This window comes from Diceros bicornis, chromosome 36 (genome assembly GCF_020826845.1).
Source record: "Diceros bicornis minor isolate mBicDic1 chromosome 36, mDicBic1.mat.cur, whole genome shotgun sequence".
NCBI classification, from domain to species: Eukaryota; Metazoa; Chordata; class Mammalia; order Perissodactyla; family Rhinocerotidae; genus Diceros; species Diceros bicornis.
This window is the reverse complement of record NC_080775.1, coordinates 26,717,896-26,735,028: the sequence shown is the minus strand read 5'-3', so window position 1 is coordinate 26,735,028 and position 17,133 is coordinate 26,717,896. Positions and strand designations below refer to the sequence as shown.

The following is a 17,133-nucleotide window of genomic DNA, read 5'->3' as shown; positions in this document are numbered from 1 at the left end:
TAAAACAAATGGAATTGTGGGATCTTTGTAGTAAGAAGTGTTGACATTTTCACTGGTAGACCAGTGTCTCAATTAGACAGCTTAAAATTTTCCTTCATTTTGGAGAAAGTCAGTATTTTATAGTTTTTGATAGCTTATCAGTGATAAAGAAAATGTACTAAGTGGAAAAGGTTTGTTTTGGCAGCTTAATAATTATCTGTCCATTCTTTATAAATATTGGAAAATCAGAGTGTGAAATGTGAGTCTGTTTTATGGTCTTATATAAAACTTGAAAGAATCAAGACAGGAAATAAGCATCCTCAGTTAAAAAACTACTCAGTGTTCTTCGGTCTGTCAAGAACTGAAGAACAGAAAGCTAAACTAAAGTTAACTAATTACAAAAAACTCACCGCATATTTTTCTAAGTAGTTTTATTTAAACGTGTACCATTTAAGGTGTTTTCTATGTTAGGCTTAAGGAAACTTGGTGGTGGTTTTCCTTCCAGTTAAGATTGCTAAAATGGACAGAGATCCTAAGATTTGACCTCTGTAGTGATATTATTTTGTAAATTTCATGAGCTGCAAGTCTGGTTGCTGATGAATAACTGCTTTGTGAAAAGTGTGAGAGATTTATAAATGGAAGTGAAAAGCTGTTCCTTTCAAGCTGAATGATCAAACGCATTTTTGGAGAAAAACAGTGGTTGAACAGGTGTTCAGTATTATGAACTTGTGATATAAAGAATGCAACAACTGAATCTGGCAAAAATGCGTGTATTAAATTCTTTGTTCTTAAGAAGCAAAACTCTCTTTGCAGAAAATCAACTCAAATTTGTGCTCCTTGAAAATGATATTGAAAAATACCAAAATCATATAAAGAATGTATAATTGTGTTATACCACTTTGAGTCACTTTCATCCCTTTTGCCAACATTTATAAGAATCATATTTATTTCTTAAAGTATTGGTGCATTTTTTATATTATTTTTTTTTGTGGATGTTGAAAGATAGTATTTAATTTCCTTAATTCTGTTTCTTTTCATTAATGTCTTTAAAAGTTTTTATTAAGAAAAAAGTAAAAGTTTAAATATATTTATTTGCCTTTTCATAAAAAATGATTCGCATAATTCATATTAATTTATAATCACCACTTCCCTATGAATTAGATAGGAAACAGGTATTCTCATTTTAGAATAAATACTCTGTAGAATTAGGAAGAAAACTCAAATAATCTGTCTTCCAAATCAGTAATATATCCATGAGATCATTTGGCCTTGTAACTTTCTTAAATTTACTTTTGCTACTTGTTTAGAAAATAATGTCTGGTTTTGAATTTTTATCTTGGAGGAAAAAAATCTCTCTAATTTCAAAACCAGTGGCCTGAGGATCTGCTCCAAACAGAGACATTTGAGAATGATTTCCCAAAAGAGAAGAGAAAAAGTTAATTTCTGTGAGGATGGAATACAAGCTTGGGCAATTTTCTCCAGGAATGTGGAGCACTGAGTGTGGATGAGGCCGGCTTCCTGGCTACAGGTGTGACAGAACACAGCTGATCAAACACGACAGGAATTTGACATCACTCTCTGTTTAGCTTCAGCTGCCCAATGAGCCATGCGCAATCAGGAAGCTAGAGAGAACCTGGAGAAGGCGTGTGGAGGGGTGTAGTTTCATACTAAGAATCCTGCTATAAGCATGGTTTATGAGCTTCAGTTTGGTCGTGTTTGAGCCACAGAATGTATAGCTGTCCCACATTCTGCCAAAGAGGCTACACGGTTTTTAAAAACATCTAAGACCCTTTAAAATATAATCTGTGTTTTTGTTCTGCTGGTCTATTTGGGGTCTCCTATCATTTTTAAGTCACCACATAGTTCAAAGTTCTCCTCATCTGGCCTCCAGTTCCTAAAATCCTAAAAGTTTAAAGTGAACTATATTACAGATATTTTTTCTGTGTGTCAGATTTTCAAGTGGGGACATGAAGGGCCAAAACAAAAGTGAGGGTGTTAAAAAGACTATCTTCAGACCACTGCTGGAAGGACCACTATCTGCAGGTCAAATCTGTTGCTTCCACCTGGATTCCCCCTCCTGCCCTGCTATGCTCTCCCCTCCCATGCTTCTCAGCCCTACTCCACAAGGGGCTACAATGGAGGCTGCTGGGCTAGGAAGGGGCAGAATTGACGGAGGTGTAATATACAAAAGGGAAAGTTACAACTAAAGGTATAGCCTGTTCTAAACAGGTATGTACAAAATTAGGCCAACCATTAGCTGCTTATGAAACCATTTAACCATTTTATGCTGAAAGTACAGTTTGTTATCAGATGCCAGTTACTTTATTAAATTAATAGTCTCATCCGTTAAATTAATCATATCATTATATTCACCTCAGCCAGGAACTCCCAGGATCACACACTGGTGCTTCATCACCATCAGAAACTGCACCATCTGAGAATTCACTGACTCAGACATCTGACTGGGACTCCACTTTCTGATCACAGGGTTGTGTCCTTCCATCTCTCTAGGCACTCAGCTTCAGACAAGAAATAGCCCCAGGCAACAGTTAGTCGTCATGCTTTTCTGTCTTGTGTTGTTACCTCTGTTTTCAAGAAGTGAACTTGATTTAGGTCCCCTGCCTGGAATGCTTTTGTTATCCTGCTTTTGGACCTAAACTCAGCATGCTCATAACTTCAGCTACATTGTGCTTTGGATTTTTTTCTTCTAGAAGTCTTATAGTTCAGGTCTTATGTTTAGATCTTTAATCCATTTTGAGTTAACTTTTTTATATGGTGTAAGGTAAGAAAGGGTCCAACTTCATTCTTTTGCATATGCGTATCCGTTTTTCACAACACCCTTTGTTGAAAAGACTCCTTTCTTCATCGAATGTTCTTGGCAGCCTTATCAAAAGTCATTTGACAAAATACCCAAGGGTTTATTTCTGGGTCTGCATTCTATTCCATTGGTCTACATGTCTGTTTTTATGTTAATACTACACTGTTGTGATTACCATAGCTTTGTAGTAAGTTTTGAAATCAGCAAGTGTGAGACCTCCAACTTTGTTCTTCTTTTTCAAGATTGTTTTAACTATTCAGGGTCCCTTGAGATTCCGTATGAATTTTAGGATGGATTTATGTATTTCTCCAAAAAAAAAATTGTTGGGATTTTGATAGGGATTGCATTGAATTGTAGATCACTGTGGATAGTATTGCCATGTTAACAATATTAAATCTTCCAGTCTATGAACACAGGATGTCTTTCCATTTATTTGTGTCTGCTTTAATTTCTTTCAGCAACGTTTTATAGTTTTCAGTGTACAAGTCTTTTGCCTCTTTGGCTAAGTTCATTCCTAAGTATTTTATTCTTTTTGATGCTATTGTAAATGGAACCGTTTTCTTAATTTCCATTTGGGATTATTCATTATTAGTGTATAGAAACACAACTGATTTTTGCCTGTTGATTTTGTAACCTACAACTTTACTGAATTCAGTTATTAGTTCTACCAGTTTATTGTGGAATCTTTCGGGTTTTCTACATATAAGATTATGTCATTTGTGAACAGAGATAATTTTACTTCTTCCTTTCCAATTTGGATGTTTTTCATTTCTTTTTCTTACCTACTTGGACTTAGGACTTCCTAAGTCCAATTGGCTCAGACTTTCAGAACTGTGTTGAATAGAAGTGGTGAAAGCAGGCGTACTTGTCTTGTTCCTGATCTTGGAGGGAATACTTTCAGTCTTTCACCATTGAGTATGATGTCAGCTGTGGGTTTTTTCTGTATGGCCTTTATTGTGCTGAGATAATTTCCTTCTGTTCCTAGTTTGTTGAGCTCTTTTTTTTTTTTTTAAATCACGTGAGGGTATCGAATTTTGTCAGATGCTTTTTCTGCGTCAATTGACATGCTCTTATGGATTTTTACCTTCATTCTGTTAGTGTGGTGTATTACACTGATTGATTTTCTTATGTTGAACCATCCATACATTCTAGGAATAAATCTCACTTTGTCATGGAGTATAATCCTGTTGAATTTGGTTTGCTAGTGTTTTGTTGAGGATTGTTGCAACAATATTCACCAGCAATATTGGTCTATAGTTTTATTTTTCTGCAATATCTTTATCTGGCTTTGGTAACTGAGTAATGCTGGCCTCATAGACTGAGTTTGGGAGTGTTACCTCCTCTTCAATCCTTTGGAAGAGTTTAAGGAGGATTGTTGTTAATTCTTCTTTAAATGTATGGTAGAATTCACCAGTGAAGCCATCTAGTCCTGGGCTTTTCTTTGTTGGAAGGTTTTTGATTACTGATTCAGTTTCCTTTCTAATTATAGGTCTGTTCAGATTTTCTGTTTCTTCATGATTCAGTCTTGGTAGGTTATGTGATTCTAGAAATTTATGCATTTCGTCTAGGTTATCCAGTTTGTTGGTGTACAATTGTTCATAGTATTCTCGCAAACCTTTTTATTTTTGTAAAATTGGTTATGTCCCTTCTTTCATTTCTGATTTAAGTTATTTGAGTCTTCTCTCTTTTTTTTTCTTGGCTAATCTAGCTAAAGATTTGTCAATTTTGTTGATCTTTTTGAATAGCCAACTCTTGGTTTCATTCATTTTCTCTATTGTTTTTCTATTTTCCTCTTTAGGAAATGGAAATGGTTTCTTCTTTAACTCACTGGTCATTTACAAGTGTATTGTGTAATTTCCACGTATTTGTGAATTTTCCAGGTTTCCTTCTGTTATTGATTTCTATTTTCATTCAATCCTTGTATTCAGAAAATATACTTTGTATGATTTCAATCTTTAAAAAAAATTTTTGACTAGTTGGGTGGCCTAAAATATAGTCTATCCTGGAGAATGTTCCATGTGCACTTGAGACAAATGTATATTCTGTTATTGTTGGGTGGAGTGTTTTGTATATGTCTGTTAGGTGCAATTGGTCTGTAGTGTTGTTTAATTCTTCTATTTCCTTATTGATCTTCTGTCTGGTTGTTCTATCCATGAGTGAAAGTGGAGTATTGAAGTATCCTATTATTTTAGGGAGCTATTTCTTTCTTCAATTCTGTTTACTTCATGTATTTTGAAGCTCTGATGTTTGGTGCACATATACATTTATAATTATTATATCTTGTTGAATTGACCCTTTTATCATTATATAATATCTTTTTTTGTCTCTTTTAACAGTTTTTGACGTAAAGTCTATTATGTCTGTTTTTACGATAGCCACCTCTGCTCTCTTTTGGTTACTATTTTCGTGGAATATCTTTTCCCGTCCTTTCACTTTCAAGCTATGTGTATCCTTAGATCTAAAGTGAATGTTTTGTAGAGAGCGTATTGTTGGATCCTTTTTTAAAAAAAGTCCTTTCTGTCAATCTGTGTCTTTTGATTGAGGAATTTAATCCATTTACATTTAAAGTAAATATTGATAGGGAAGCACTTACTTTTGTTATTTTGATTTTTGTTTTCTGGCTTTTTGTCTCTTATTTCATTCATTACTGCCTTCCTTTGTGTTTAGTTAATTTTTTTAGTGACATATTTTGATTCCCTTCTCATTTCCTTTTTGTATAGTAGTCCCCTCTTATCCATGGGAGATACATTCCGAGACCCCTAGTGGATGCCTGAAACCACAGGTAGTACCAAACCCTATATATACTGTTTTTTCCTATACATACATACCTATGATAAAATTTAATTTATAAATTAGGCACTGTAAGACTTTAACAATAATAACTAATAATAAAGTTGGCTTTGGGGCCATCATTAAGTAAAATAAGGGTTACGTGAACACAAGCACTGCAATACTGCGATAATCAATCTGATAACTGAGACAGCTACTAAGTGACTAATGGACAGGTAGGATATATAGCATGGATATGCTGGACAAAGGGATGATTCACATCCCAGGCAGGACAGAGTGGGACAACATGAGAATTCATCATGCTACTCAGTATGATGTGCAATTTAAAACTTGTGAATTATTTATTTCTGGAATTTTACATTTAATATTTTTGGTCCATGGTTGACCACAGGTAACTGAAACCGTGGAAAGTGAAACCACATATAAGAGAGGACTGCTATATATTCTACAGATATTTTCTTTGTGGTTGCCATGGGGGTTACATATAATATCCTAAAGCTGTGACAGCCTATCTTAAATTGATACTGACAACTTCAGTTGCATGTAAAACCTCTACTCCTTTACAGTTCTACTTGCCCACTCTCCCTTGATGTTATCAATATCACAAATTACGTGTTTATATATTGTGTACCCAGTAATATAGATTTCTAATTATTTGTTATGCATTTGTCTTTTAAATCCTGAAAATAAAATAAATAAATCCTGAAAAGAAAATGAAAAGTGGAGTTATAAACCAAATTATTATAACACTGTTATTCATGTTTTTCCATCTAGTCACCTTTACTGGAAAATTTTATGGATTGTATGGCTTCAGGTTACTGTCTATTATCTTTATATTTCAACTCTAAGGACTCCTTTGAGCATTTCTTATATGGCAGGTCTACTGGTAACTCCCTCAGCTTTTGTCTGTCTGGGAATGTCTTAAATTCTCCCTCATTCTTAGAGGACAGTTTTGTCAAATATAGACTTCTCAGTTGAAAGTTGTGTTTTTCAGCACCTCAACTATATCATGAACTGCTTTCTGGTCTGCAAGCTTTTGTAGAGAAATCCACTGGTGTTCATATTGGGGATCCTTTGTGTGTGGTGAGTTGCTTTTCTCTTGCTGCTTTCTAGATTCTCTCTTTGTCTTTGTCTTTCAACAGTTTGATTATAAAGTGTCTCAGTGTGGGTCTCTTTTCGTTTATCCTAGAGTATATTGAGCCTCTTTGTATATCCATGTATTTACTCAAATTTGGGATGTCTTCAGCCATTATTTCTTTAAATAATCTCTCTGCCCTTTTGTCTCTTTTTCTTCTGAGACTCCCATAATGCATATATTGATCTGTTGATGGTATCCTTTAAGTCTGTTAGGCTTTCTCTCTTTCTCTTTGTTTTTTTTGCTCCTTAGAGTCAATAATTTCAAATGACCTGTCTCAAGTTCACTGATTCTTTCTTCTGCCTATTTGAGTCTGTCATTTTATCCCTCTAGTGAATTTTTCAATTCAGTTATTGTATTTTTCAGCTCCTGAATTTCTATTTGTTTTTTTCAAAAAATGTCTCTCTCTTTGTTGATATTCTCATTTTGTTCCTATATCATTTTCCTTATTTCCTTTAATTCTTTGTGTTTTCCTTTAGCTCTTTGAGCATGCTTAAGACCGTTGTTTTAAAGTCTTTATCTAGTAAGTCTGATACATTTGTTTCTTCAGGGATGGTTTCTGGAGATTTATTTTGTTCATTTGAATGAGCCATGTTTCCTTATTTCTTGGTATGTCTTGTGATCTTTTGTTGTAAATTGGGCATTTGAAAAAATAGCCACCTCTCCTAGTTTTTGCAGATTGGCTTGGAAGACCTTCACTAGTTAATAGGCCCTGTCATTCCTGTTGGAATCAGCCCAGGGTAAAGGTGTAATGTCTTCTCAGATCTTTTTTGGGCATGTGTCCTATCCGGGCCTGTGTATATGCTTTTTTAAAAAAAATTTCCCCCATATTCATGGCTGCTTTTAACTGTCTTCATTTCTCAAAGAGTCTCACCCCAGCTTCTTCTTAGGGCCTTAAATGTTCTATTGTATTCCTCTGCTCATAATCTCTTGCCCCCAGGTCTGTGAGTCTGCAGTACTCCTGCAGTTTGTTTGTTTGTTTGGTAAGGAAGATTAGCCCTGAGCAAACATCTGTTGCCAATCTTCCTCTATTTTGTATGTGGGACGCCACCACAGCATGGCTTGACGAGCAGCGCATAGGTCCATGCCTCGGATCTGAACGTGCGAACGCCAGGCCACCAAAGTGTAGTGCATGAACTTAGCCACTATACCACTGGCCCAGCCCCGCCTGCAGTTTTCATGCACCACAATGCCTGCCACTGTCCTGAGATCCAGATCTTCCACAATTTCCAGTCTGAGCTCTGAGTCAGGTGAGACAGTAACTAGTCTCTTGGGTAGCCCACACACAGGCCAGAATGTTACAAAAATTTCCACTCTGCTTCTTCTGGGTCACTGGAAGGAACTGGGAATTGGTCTTCTTTCTCCTGACCACACTGTGCCGTTACCAGGAAGAGGGTGGGACAAGGGCAAGTAAAAATGTCAGGAAATTTCCTAAAGTTTTGAATGTGCCTTTTTCTTGGTTCGATCTTTGCTTATTTGCTATAGATCTCTGAACCGGTTTCCAGAGCTCCTATGAAGTTACTTTAGTCAGTCTGTAGTTGTTTCTTTAATGTTTCCGGGAGGGAACAAGTATCTGGAGCTTCTGAGTCCACCATCTTGGTAATGTCTCCATGCTTTCTGATGAGACGTCAGCTATTAATGAGTTTCCCTTGTACATGATGAGTCATGTACATTTCAAATACAACTTGCAGCTTTCAAGATTCTCTCTTTGTCGTTCAGTAGTTTGACTATGAAGTGTCTAGGTGTATATCTCTGAGTTTATCCTACTTGGGATTCATTAAGGTACTTGAATATATAGGTTAGAGTTTTTCATCAAATTTGGGAAGTTTTTGCCATTATTTCTTCAAATATTTTTTCTGCCCTTTTCTCTCTCTCCTCTTCTTCTAGAACTCCCACATAGGTAGGTTGTTATGCTTGATAGTGTCATATAGGTCTCTGAGGATGTGTTCATTTTAATCCGAATTGAGGTATCTTTAAGTTCACTGAGTCTCTCTTCTGCCTGCTCAAATCTGATGTTGGGCCCATGTAGTGAATTTTCCATTTCAGTTGTTTTACTTTTAAACTCCACAATTTCTAAATGATTCTTTTAAAAAATAATTTAACTCTCTTCATTAATGTTGTCTATTTCCTGAAACATTGTTCTCAAACTTTAATTGTTTAGGCGTGGTTTCCTTTAGTTCCTTGAATATATTTTATAATAGCTGATTTAAAGTCTTTATCTAATAAGTCCAACATGGTACAGGCTTCCTTAGGGTCAGATTCTATTGACTACTTTCTTTCCATGAGGCATATTTGTGGCATACTTGCCTCTTTCTTTGTACATCTCATAACTTTTTGTTGGAAACTTAGTATTTTAAATAATATAATTTAGAAACTCTGGACATCAGATCTACCCATTCTTAGGGGTGGAGTTGTTGCTATTTTTGTTGGTTTTGCTATTGTTTGTTTATTAGTGACTTTCTTGGACTAATTCTATAATGTCTGTATTCTTTGTCAGTGTGGCCACTGAGGTCTCTGCTCAGTTAGCTCATTGGTCTGTTAATGAATCGACAGAGATTTCCTTAAACGCCTTGCATCATTAGATTTTAGATACCCAGGAATATGTTGGAGTTTTTCAAAGCCCTCTATAGAAATCTCATTTCTGAGATTTTCCTTTTAATTGTTTTTTAACCAGCCTCTTATTTGTGCCAACTGATATTGCCATTTCAAACAGATTTTATGTTAAATAATTGCCACTGATTTTTCTTTTATGACATACCCTAAGGATGAGACTTTCCTCACTAAGTGAACCCTGAGGTAGAGTAAAGACAAGCCTTTGGAGCTTTTCCTAGAAGTTGCCATTCAGGTCAAATAGTGACCATTCTGTTGGAATAGGGCTTTTGGGGAACTCTCAATCCATTCTTCTCCTTCTATGGGTGCTAGGCTGAAGGTTTTCCTGGGTAGAATGGTTGCATGGCTGCTGGTTTTCAAGGCTACTGCAGAGCTGGGAAGAGGAAGATGGGAAAGTTAAAATGCCACAAAGCTCACTGTTCTTACTGAGATTCAGCCATTTTTCTTGACTAAACACTCCTTGTTATAAACCTTTCATTAAATGTGAGAGTTCTGAAAAAGTTGATTTTGCCAGTTTTCTCATTATTGTTATGGAGGACCAGATTTTTGGTCTTTATTCCACCATTGCAGAAGTGCTTTTCCTCTGTTTATTCTTAAACTAAATGTGAGCATTTGAGTTAATCATTTTACACTGATGCTATGATTTTGGAAGTAATAACAATGCAATTCAATAATTATTCTAATCAGTTGTTCTCCAGTCTGGACACATATTACCTTCAGAGCTTTAAAAACATATTTCTATGCAAGAGCCCTACCCCTGTTTTGTATATTGAGATTGAGGCCTACGCATTCATATTTCTAAAAAAATCACCTCAGGTGATTATAATGTGAAACCAAGGCTGAGAACCACTGATCTCATCTTATTTTTTTTGAATCCCACAACATAAAATAGTACCTTACATTTTTGCAGCTCCTAATTTGCCAAGTAAATAAATGAATAAATGTATAAATGAAAGTTTTAATGATATAAACAAACATAGATTTATTACCTAATGATAGTCAAAGATATATTTTTGCCAACTCATTCTTCTTTGGATTTTAAAACAGGATTGAATATGTAGAAAATATTTGTTGCTACCTGAGTTATGTGTATTGAACGTATTCACAAGGGTGAATGATATGTGGAATCAAGTAAATTTCAAGTGGTTATTCATTAAGTTGATATTTTAGTTGTGTAAACTATTGATAAATTCATTATCAAAATAATTAGAAAATAATAACACTAATAACAGCTATTATCATATGCCAGGCATCTTTATATGTATCCTCTTAACAACTCTCAAGAGATAAATACATTAGCTCCATTTTACAGATGAGGAAATTGATGCTTAGAGAAGTTAAGTAGCTTGCTCAAAGCCATGTAGCTAATAGTGATGAAACTGGGATATGTCCCCAGGTATTCTCACTATGTGATTTAAACTCTTAAACCTGTGGTTCCCAAACTTTGAGGCACATTGAATCACTTAGAGATCTTTATGGATGCTGGCTCCCACCACCATATATTCTGATTTAATTGGTATGGGGTACAGCTTGGGCTTAAGGAATGTTAAAAATTCCCTCAGGTAATTCTAATATGCAACAAAGTTTGAGAACTACTGCCTTAAAGACTATATTTTCTGTCTCTCTAAGGAATTTTTTTTTGGTGAGGATGATTGACCCTGAGCTAACATCCATTGCCAGTCCTCTTTTTGCTTGAGGAAGATTGTCCCTGAGCTAACATCTGTGCCAATCTTCCTCTATTTTGTATGTGGAATGCTGCCACAGCATGACATGATGAGCAGTGTGAAGGTCTGCGCCTGAGGTCCAAACCTGTGGACCCCGGGATGCCAAAGTGGAGAACAGGAACTTAACCACTATGCCACCAAGCCAGTCCCCCTAAGGAATTTTTTAAAAGATAAGAATGCTCGGATAAATTATTTACCTCAAAATGTCCAGATAGCTCGCTTGGTTTCTCAAAGTATTACATAGAAATAGATAAATTTCACCTAGTGAAATTTACGTCTAAAAGGCTTACCTTTTTTAAATGAAATCGTTCAACCCAATTTACGCAATAAGAGATAGCTAAAAATCCCGTAAGTACAGAATGTGCGAGTCCCGACTGTGTGGTAATTTCACTTGTAAAAGATATAGGGATTTTGGCTGACTTCAAAGCTGACTGTGAACAAATAGGGTAGTGTAGCTGCTGGAATTCTGCCTGCAGTTGGCCACAGCAGCAGAAATGCCGTGTCCAGATCCTAGAAGATAAGAATTCTGCACACTCTGCGCTAGCAGACCATGTCTGTAATTGTGTTAAACTCTGGGTGTGCTGTGAGCGAAACCTTGATAATGAGAAAGGAAGCCTATGAAAACCATTTACTATGAAAATTAGTTAAAGGTACACATCACAGATGAATGAGACCAGATAGCTGGCTTCAAAGGGTGGAAGAACATTCATGAAAACGAGGATTAGTTGCAGTTAGTATAATGTTATATTTTAGGTTCATTATGAGTTAAATGGACTCTTATCTGCTGAACTGGGAACCTAACCACATATTTATAGAAAAATGTGATGTAACAGACACAAGTAAACTTTTGGAAAAAAACCTCTTCATAAATTAGAGACTCCCTGTTTTTTTTTGGAATATAGTATTTCATATAGTGAATTTTTTTTTCTGTCAAGATTATGGTTTCAGGTGTTGTTCTTAGCGTGATCCACACAACTCACTGTTCAGAAGCATCTAATTGAATCTTAACCAGAAATTGCTTTACTCATCTTAATCTGTGGATTATTGAGTACAAGTGTGAGAAAATTCTAAACATATATAATATTAAAAAATTAAATATATGTATATATATGCATATATACACACACATAGATTTACACTATTATAATAGCTATTTTATGATAATATGACTTAACATTTGTTTAGTACCTTGTACTTTTTATAAACTTCTATCAAATACATCATTGGTTAAGAATGTCATTTAATTAACTCTGTAAGCCTCTGGATACACAATGGCACCTCACAATTTAAACCTCCTCATTAACAGAATATTGCATCTAAAGCAGAATCAACACAGGACATAGTAAAATGGAAAAATCACAGTTGTCTGTGATATTTAAGAAAATTATCTTAAATTAGGCTAGGGAAGTAGGAAAAAAATCAGAACCATTAAATTTATTTTCTTTATTTTTCTTGTGATTAATTGGATAAAGCTACCCTCAGAGTATAATGCATTTTCTGCTATGTAAATCTAGACTATGAGGACTGTATCATTTATTTTACCTGAAATTAATTTATTTTTCCTTTAGTTCAGAAGGAAAAGGATAATAATTGCTGATTTAATTTTGATTTTTGAAGAACTACATTTGAAAGGGTAAGGTAATTCTAAATCAGCAAAATGCATACATACATACACACACACACACACATATATATATATTTTAAGCTGTAGGACTTGTTAACTACTAGGAACAGAACAAGGATCTTATTGTGATAGAGCCACACAAACAAACTGTCTGTTCTCCTTGAGTATATATAGGTGTATTTAGAATTGTAAAAGCATTTAACTTATTGAATATACTTTTGGGACAAGATTTTCCTGTTCAGTTTTGGTTTCTCTGACATGCTATTCTAATGTGAATGTAGCATTTTTGAAATTTTTTATATGCAATGTGCTATTTTTAAATCTTTTTCAAATACTATGTTATGCATCGTATGGTCTCTATATGGCACAAAGCAGTGTTTTTATAGCCCTCCTGGCTAAAAATTTTGGTCTTAAGTCATGTTACGCTTGCCTTGTATGTGCTTTAAAGTTGCATTATGTGTATCTCACCTCATCAGAAAACTGCCAGTTCTTTTTGCTGGAGGCAAGAGAAGGAATTTCATACCCATTAGTTTAATTGCCCTATGCCAAAACATCCAGTTTTCTGTTTTATTCATTAATCTGTAAATAACGTCTTAATATTTTCCTATTAATTGAGTTTTGACCAAATGTATTTTGCAACTTCACATTTTTCTTCTTATTTGTGTATTTGACTTAATTTTGTTTAATTTGAACTTGACCCCTTTTCCTACTTATTCAACCATTCAAGCTTTACTTTAATAGCAGTCTGAAGGTGTTTCATATTCTCTTTTTCAATTACTTTTTTTGTTTCTCTTAAGAAATGTCATTATAAAATTAACAAAATTCATCTCTTTTGGAATTATTAACCCTCTAAGTTGTGAAGATTCTTCTGACTGTATATAAACTAAGTTTAAACTGAAAGCACACAGTGTATGGTGAATAGACGCTAAATGAGACATCAGGAAGTCTAAAGTTGGTTTTTAGTTTTGTCACTAATTATTTATGAAGCTTGAGCCTTCCCATCTATAAAATGAGGATGCCATGCCTCCTTGAGGCAGAGCTGTGAGGATCAGATGAGATAATGTATGTGGAAGTCCTTTGTAAACTGCAAAAAATTAGGCTGTTGTTATTGTTAGTACTATTATTATTATTATTATTATTAAGGATTTTTCCATTGCAGATGAAAATTTCAATTGTGCATAACCAATATTGTACCAGTGGTGAAATTGGCAAAGACTAGTCTTTAAGATATGTGAGAAGGTGGAAAATGTGGTGAATTTGCCCAGTCGTTTAGCATTAGTGAAAGACAGTTTTGGCAGAGTAATTACTTTTTCCATCCTCAAATATACTGTCTCCCTTTCCATAGAAACTATATGAGGCAAGACGTCATATGTTTAAAATTTTAAACCTAAAAAGAAAAAAAAAAAGAGTCTCACCTTCAAAACAAATAAACAAACTTTGGAGGGGCCTGTAGGCTTAAGTGTAACATTTCACTGTCCCACAGATTATAAACATTACAAGACCTTGGTGAGCCATACCCATGATCTCATTGAGACTTTGGCTCCCTGTATCTCATACCATGCACCTTAGGAAGTTCTTGGATCAGAGGCAAATGTGGTCACTTTTGTTACTTTTCCTGGTATGGCCTAGTGCTGTGGCTTGCTGTCTCTACTGATAAAGTAGTGAGAAAATCAAGAAGTCACTAGACTGTGAGGTTGAAAACATCTTATCAATTTATATTCTTTTTTATAAAGCTAATGCTCTTTTCCTTTTATTGTTTGTGACTGTGGTTAAAATCTTAAAGTTATAGTTCTCTTATTATTTTTATTTTTTCTTAATTCAACAAACATTTATTGGAAGTCCCGTGAGTGACACACACCCAGACTATATCCCAGATATAGTCTGGGATATAAATTGGTTTTAAATGGCCAGATCAGATTTTAGGATTAGTTGATTCAGCAGCTCAACAATGACATCAAGGACCCAGGCTATTTTCCTGTTTCTGTTCTGCCATTCTCAGTGTGACCTGTGACTATTTCTTATTATAAATAGGAAAACTGTTCCAGAAGATTCCTAGGAGATGTCACCTCAGAACTCATTGGCCATAAATGGGCCATATCTCGCCCACCCCTAAACAAATAATTGGCAAGGAGAATGAGACTTCCATGATAGGCTTACGCCAGTCAAGAATTACCTCTGGGGTGTAGAGGCAATCCCTCCTGATGCTTGTGTGTGAAGTTAGACACCCAAACGAAAGCAAGGCTTGGTAAACATGGAAGAATGAGGACATGGATTTTGGAGAAAACCATCTACAAAGAATATAGAGGGGAGGGAGTGACCAATCCTGAGAAGGGGAGTGGGGGAAAATTTTATGGGAGAGATGTTATTTGAACTGCTATTAAAAGATGAGTCGGGGGGGCCGGCCTGGTGGTGCAAGCAGTTGCGTGCATGCACTCTGCTTTGGCGGCCTGGGGTTCACAGGTTCAGATCCCGGACGTGCACCGACGCACCTCTTGTCAAGCCATGCTGTGGCGGCATCCCATAGAAAGTAGAGGAAGATGGGCACGGATGTTAGCTCAGGGCCAATCTTCCTCACACACACAAAAAAAAGATGAGTCGGGGCCGGCCCTGTGGTGCAGTGATTAAGTTCAGCACACTCTGCTTTGGTGGCCCAGGTTCACGGGTTCAGATCCCAGGCACGGACCTACACCACTCATCAAGCCATGCTGTGGAGGCATCCCACATACAAAATAGAGGAAAAAGGGCACAGATGTTAGCTCAGGGCCACTCTTCCTCAAGCAAAAAGAGGAAGATTGGAGGGCCGGCCCCGTGGCTTAGCGGTTAAGTGTGTGCGCTCCGCTGCTGGCGGCCCGGGTTCAGATCCCGGGCGCGCACCGACGCACCGCTTGTCCGGCCATGCTGAGGCCGCGTCCCACATACAGCAACTAGAAGGATGTGCAGCTATGACATACAACTATCTACTGGGGCTTTGGGGGAAAAATAAATAAATAAAATTATTAAAAAAAAAAAAAAAAGAGGAAGATTGGCAACAGGTGTTAGCTCAGGGCCAATCTTCCTTAGCAAAAAAAAAAAAAGGCAAGTCAGAATTTTCAGGGCTGAGTAGGAGTTTGCAGGCAATTAGAAGGGCATCTAGGTAAAGAAAAAACAACATAGTCAAAGATGTAAAAGAACCTGGCACTTTAGGGAGCAACCATAATTCTAGAGGCTGGAGTATAGTTTATGCACAAGAGTACACTAAGAAATATGACAAGCAGGTGAGGTTGGGCCACATTGGGAAAATACTTGAATGTCATGCTAATGATCTAGACCTTATCCTGAAGGAAAAGAAGCCAATAGAGGATTTTAAGAACTCTACAGTCCTTTTGTCAGTGTTTTCCTGGTCTTTGTGGAGGTCTGACAGTCATTCTCTGTGTTAACATCCTTCCCTGAAGTCTTCCATGTTTATAACAGCTTTATACTTGAAGGTCATTTTGGCTGGATATTAGAACCTTGATTCACATTTTCTCTTAGTAACTTATATATATTATTCCCTTCCCCTCTGCACAAAACATTGCTGTTGAAAAGTCTAGGGTAATATCTTATACTTTCCCATAGAAGTGACTTGGTCTTTTTGCCAGGATGACCAAAGAATTTTTTTCTTTTTTATTAAAGTCTAGCAGTTGTATGAGAACACGTATTTATGTTAGCCTATTCTGGGCCAATTTTCCCTGGTATGTAGGGTGACTTTTCAATATACTCTCAAGTTTTATTTATTTCAAGAGAGAGTTTTCTTGAATTATAGTTTTAAAAATTTGCTCTGTCGTATTGCTTTGTTTTCTTCTTGAGAACTCTTACAATATTTATGTTTGATCTTCTCTACTTGTTCTCTTGAATTTTTTTTAGCTCTTTTTCTGTCATTTTGGAGTGCTCACATCTATTTATTTAAAGATATTACCCATTATGTTTATTCATTCTTGTATTCCTTCTAGTTTACTCTTCATTTCCAAAATGAATTTTTCTTTCATTTCTGATTCTTTACGGATGTCTTTTGCCTCTCTTTAAAATTTGTTTTTTTACTAATCACCTAATTTATGAGCTGTAATAATTCTAATTGATATTTTCCTTTTATTGCTTCTATAATTTTCTTTCAGCTCATTTTTTTCTTATAATAGCTCTATATGGAAATTGACTATAGTCTTTTTATATTGCTCATTTTTAAGTGAAATGAGTTTTCATGGTCTTTCAGGAGAGAGATGTGGGCCAGGATAGCGTTTCTGATTTCATGGTTCTCAAGACCCCATGTCTTATTTTCCCAGTGATGGAGAGTAGGTTCGGATTCCTTTGCTCCCCTCCTCTCTTTTTATCTGGATTTTCTCATCCCTTCATCCCATTGTCCCTGCCTTGCTCAATTTGGATGCAACTCCCAGTAGTTTCTCCTCAGTGCAGGGCTTTGTCCTAGGAAGGGGCTTCAGTT

The 17,133-nt window shown here is 35.9% G+C and overlaps 2 protein-coding genes across 3 annotated transcripts in view; both read left to right on the top strand.

The window, feature by feature from the left end:
• Positions 1-11,176, top strand: part of MPP7 (MAGUK p55 scaffold protein 7) — a 456,322-nt gene extending 445,146 nt beyond the window's left edge. The window contains exon 18 of the mRNA XM_058532685.1: positions 11,165-11,176. The gene's annotated coding sequence lies outside the window, so the exon portion shown is untranslated. The remainder of the gene's footprint in view (positions 1-11,164) is intronic.
• ODAD2 (outer dynein arm docking complex subunit 2) overlaps positions 1-17,133 on the top strand; it is a 182,302-nt gene that overhangs the window by 113,268 nt on the left and 51,901 nt on the right. The window lies entirely within an intron of this gene.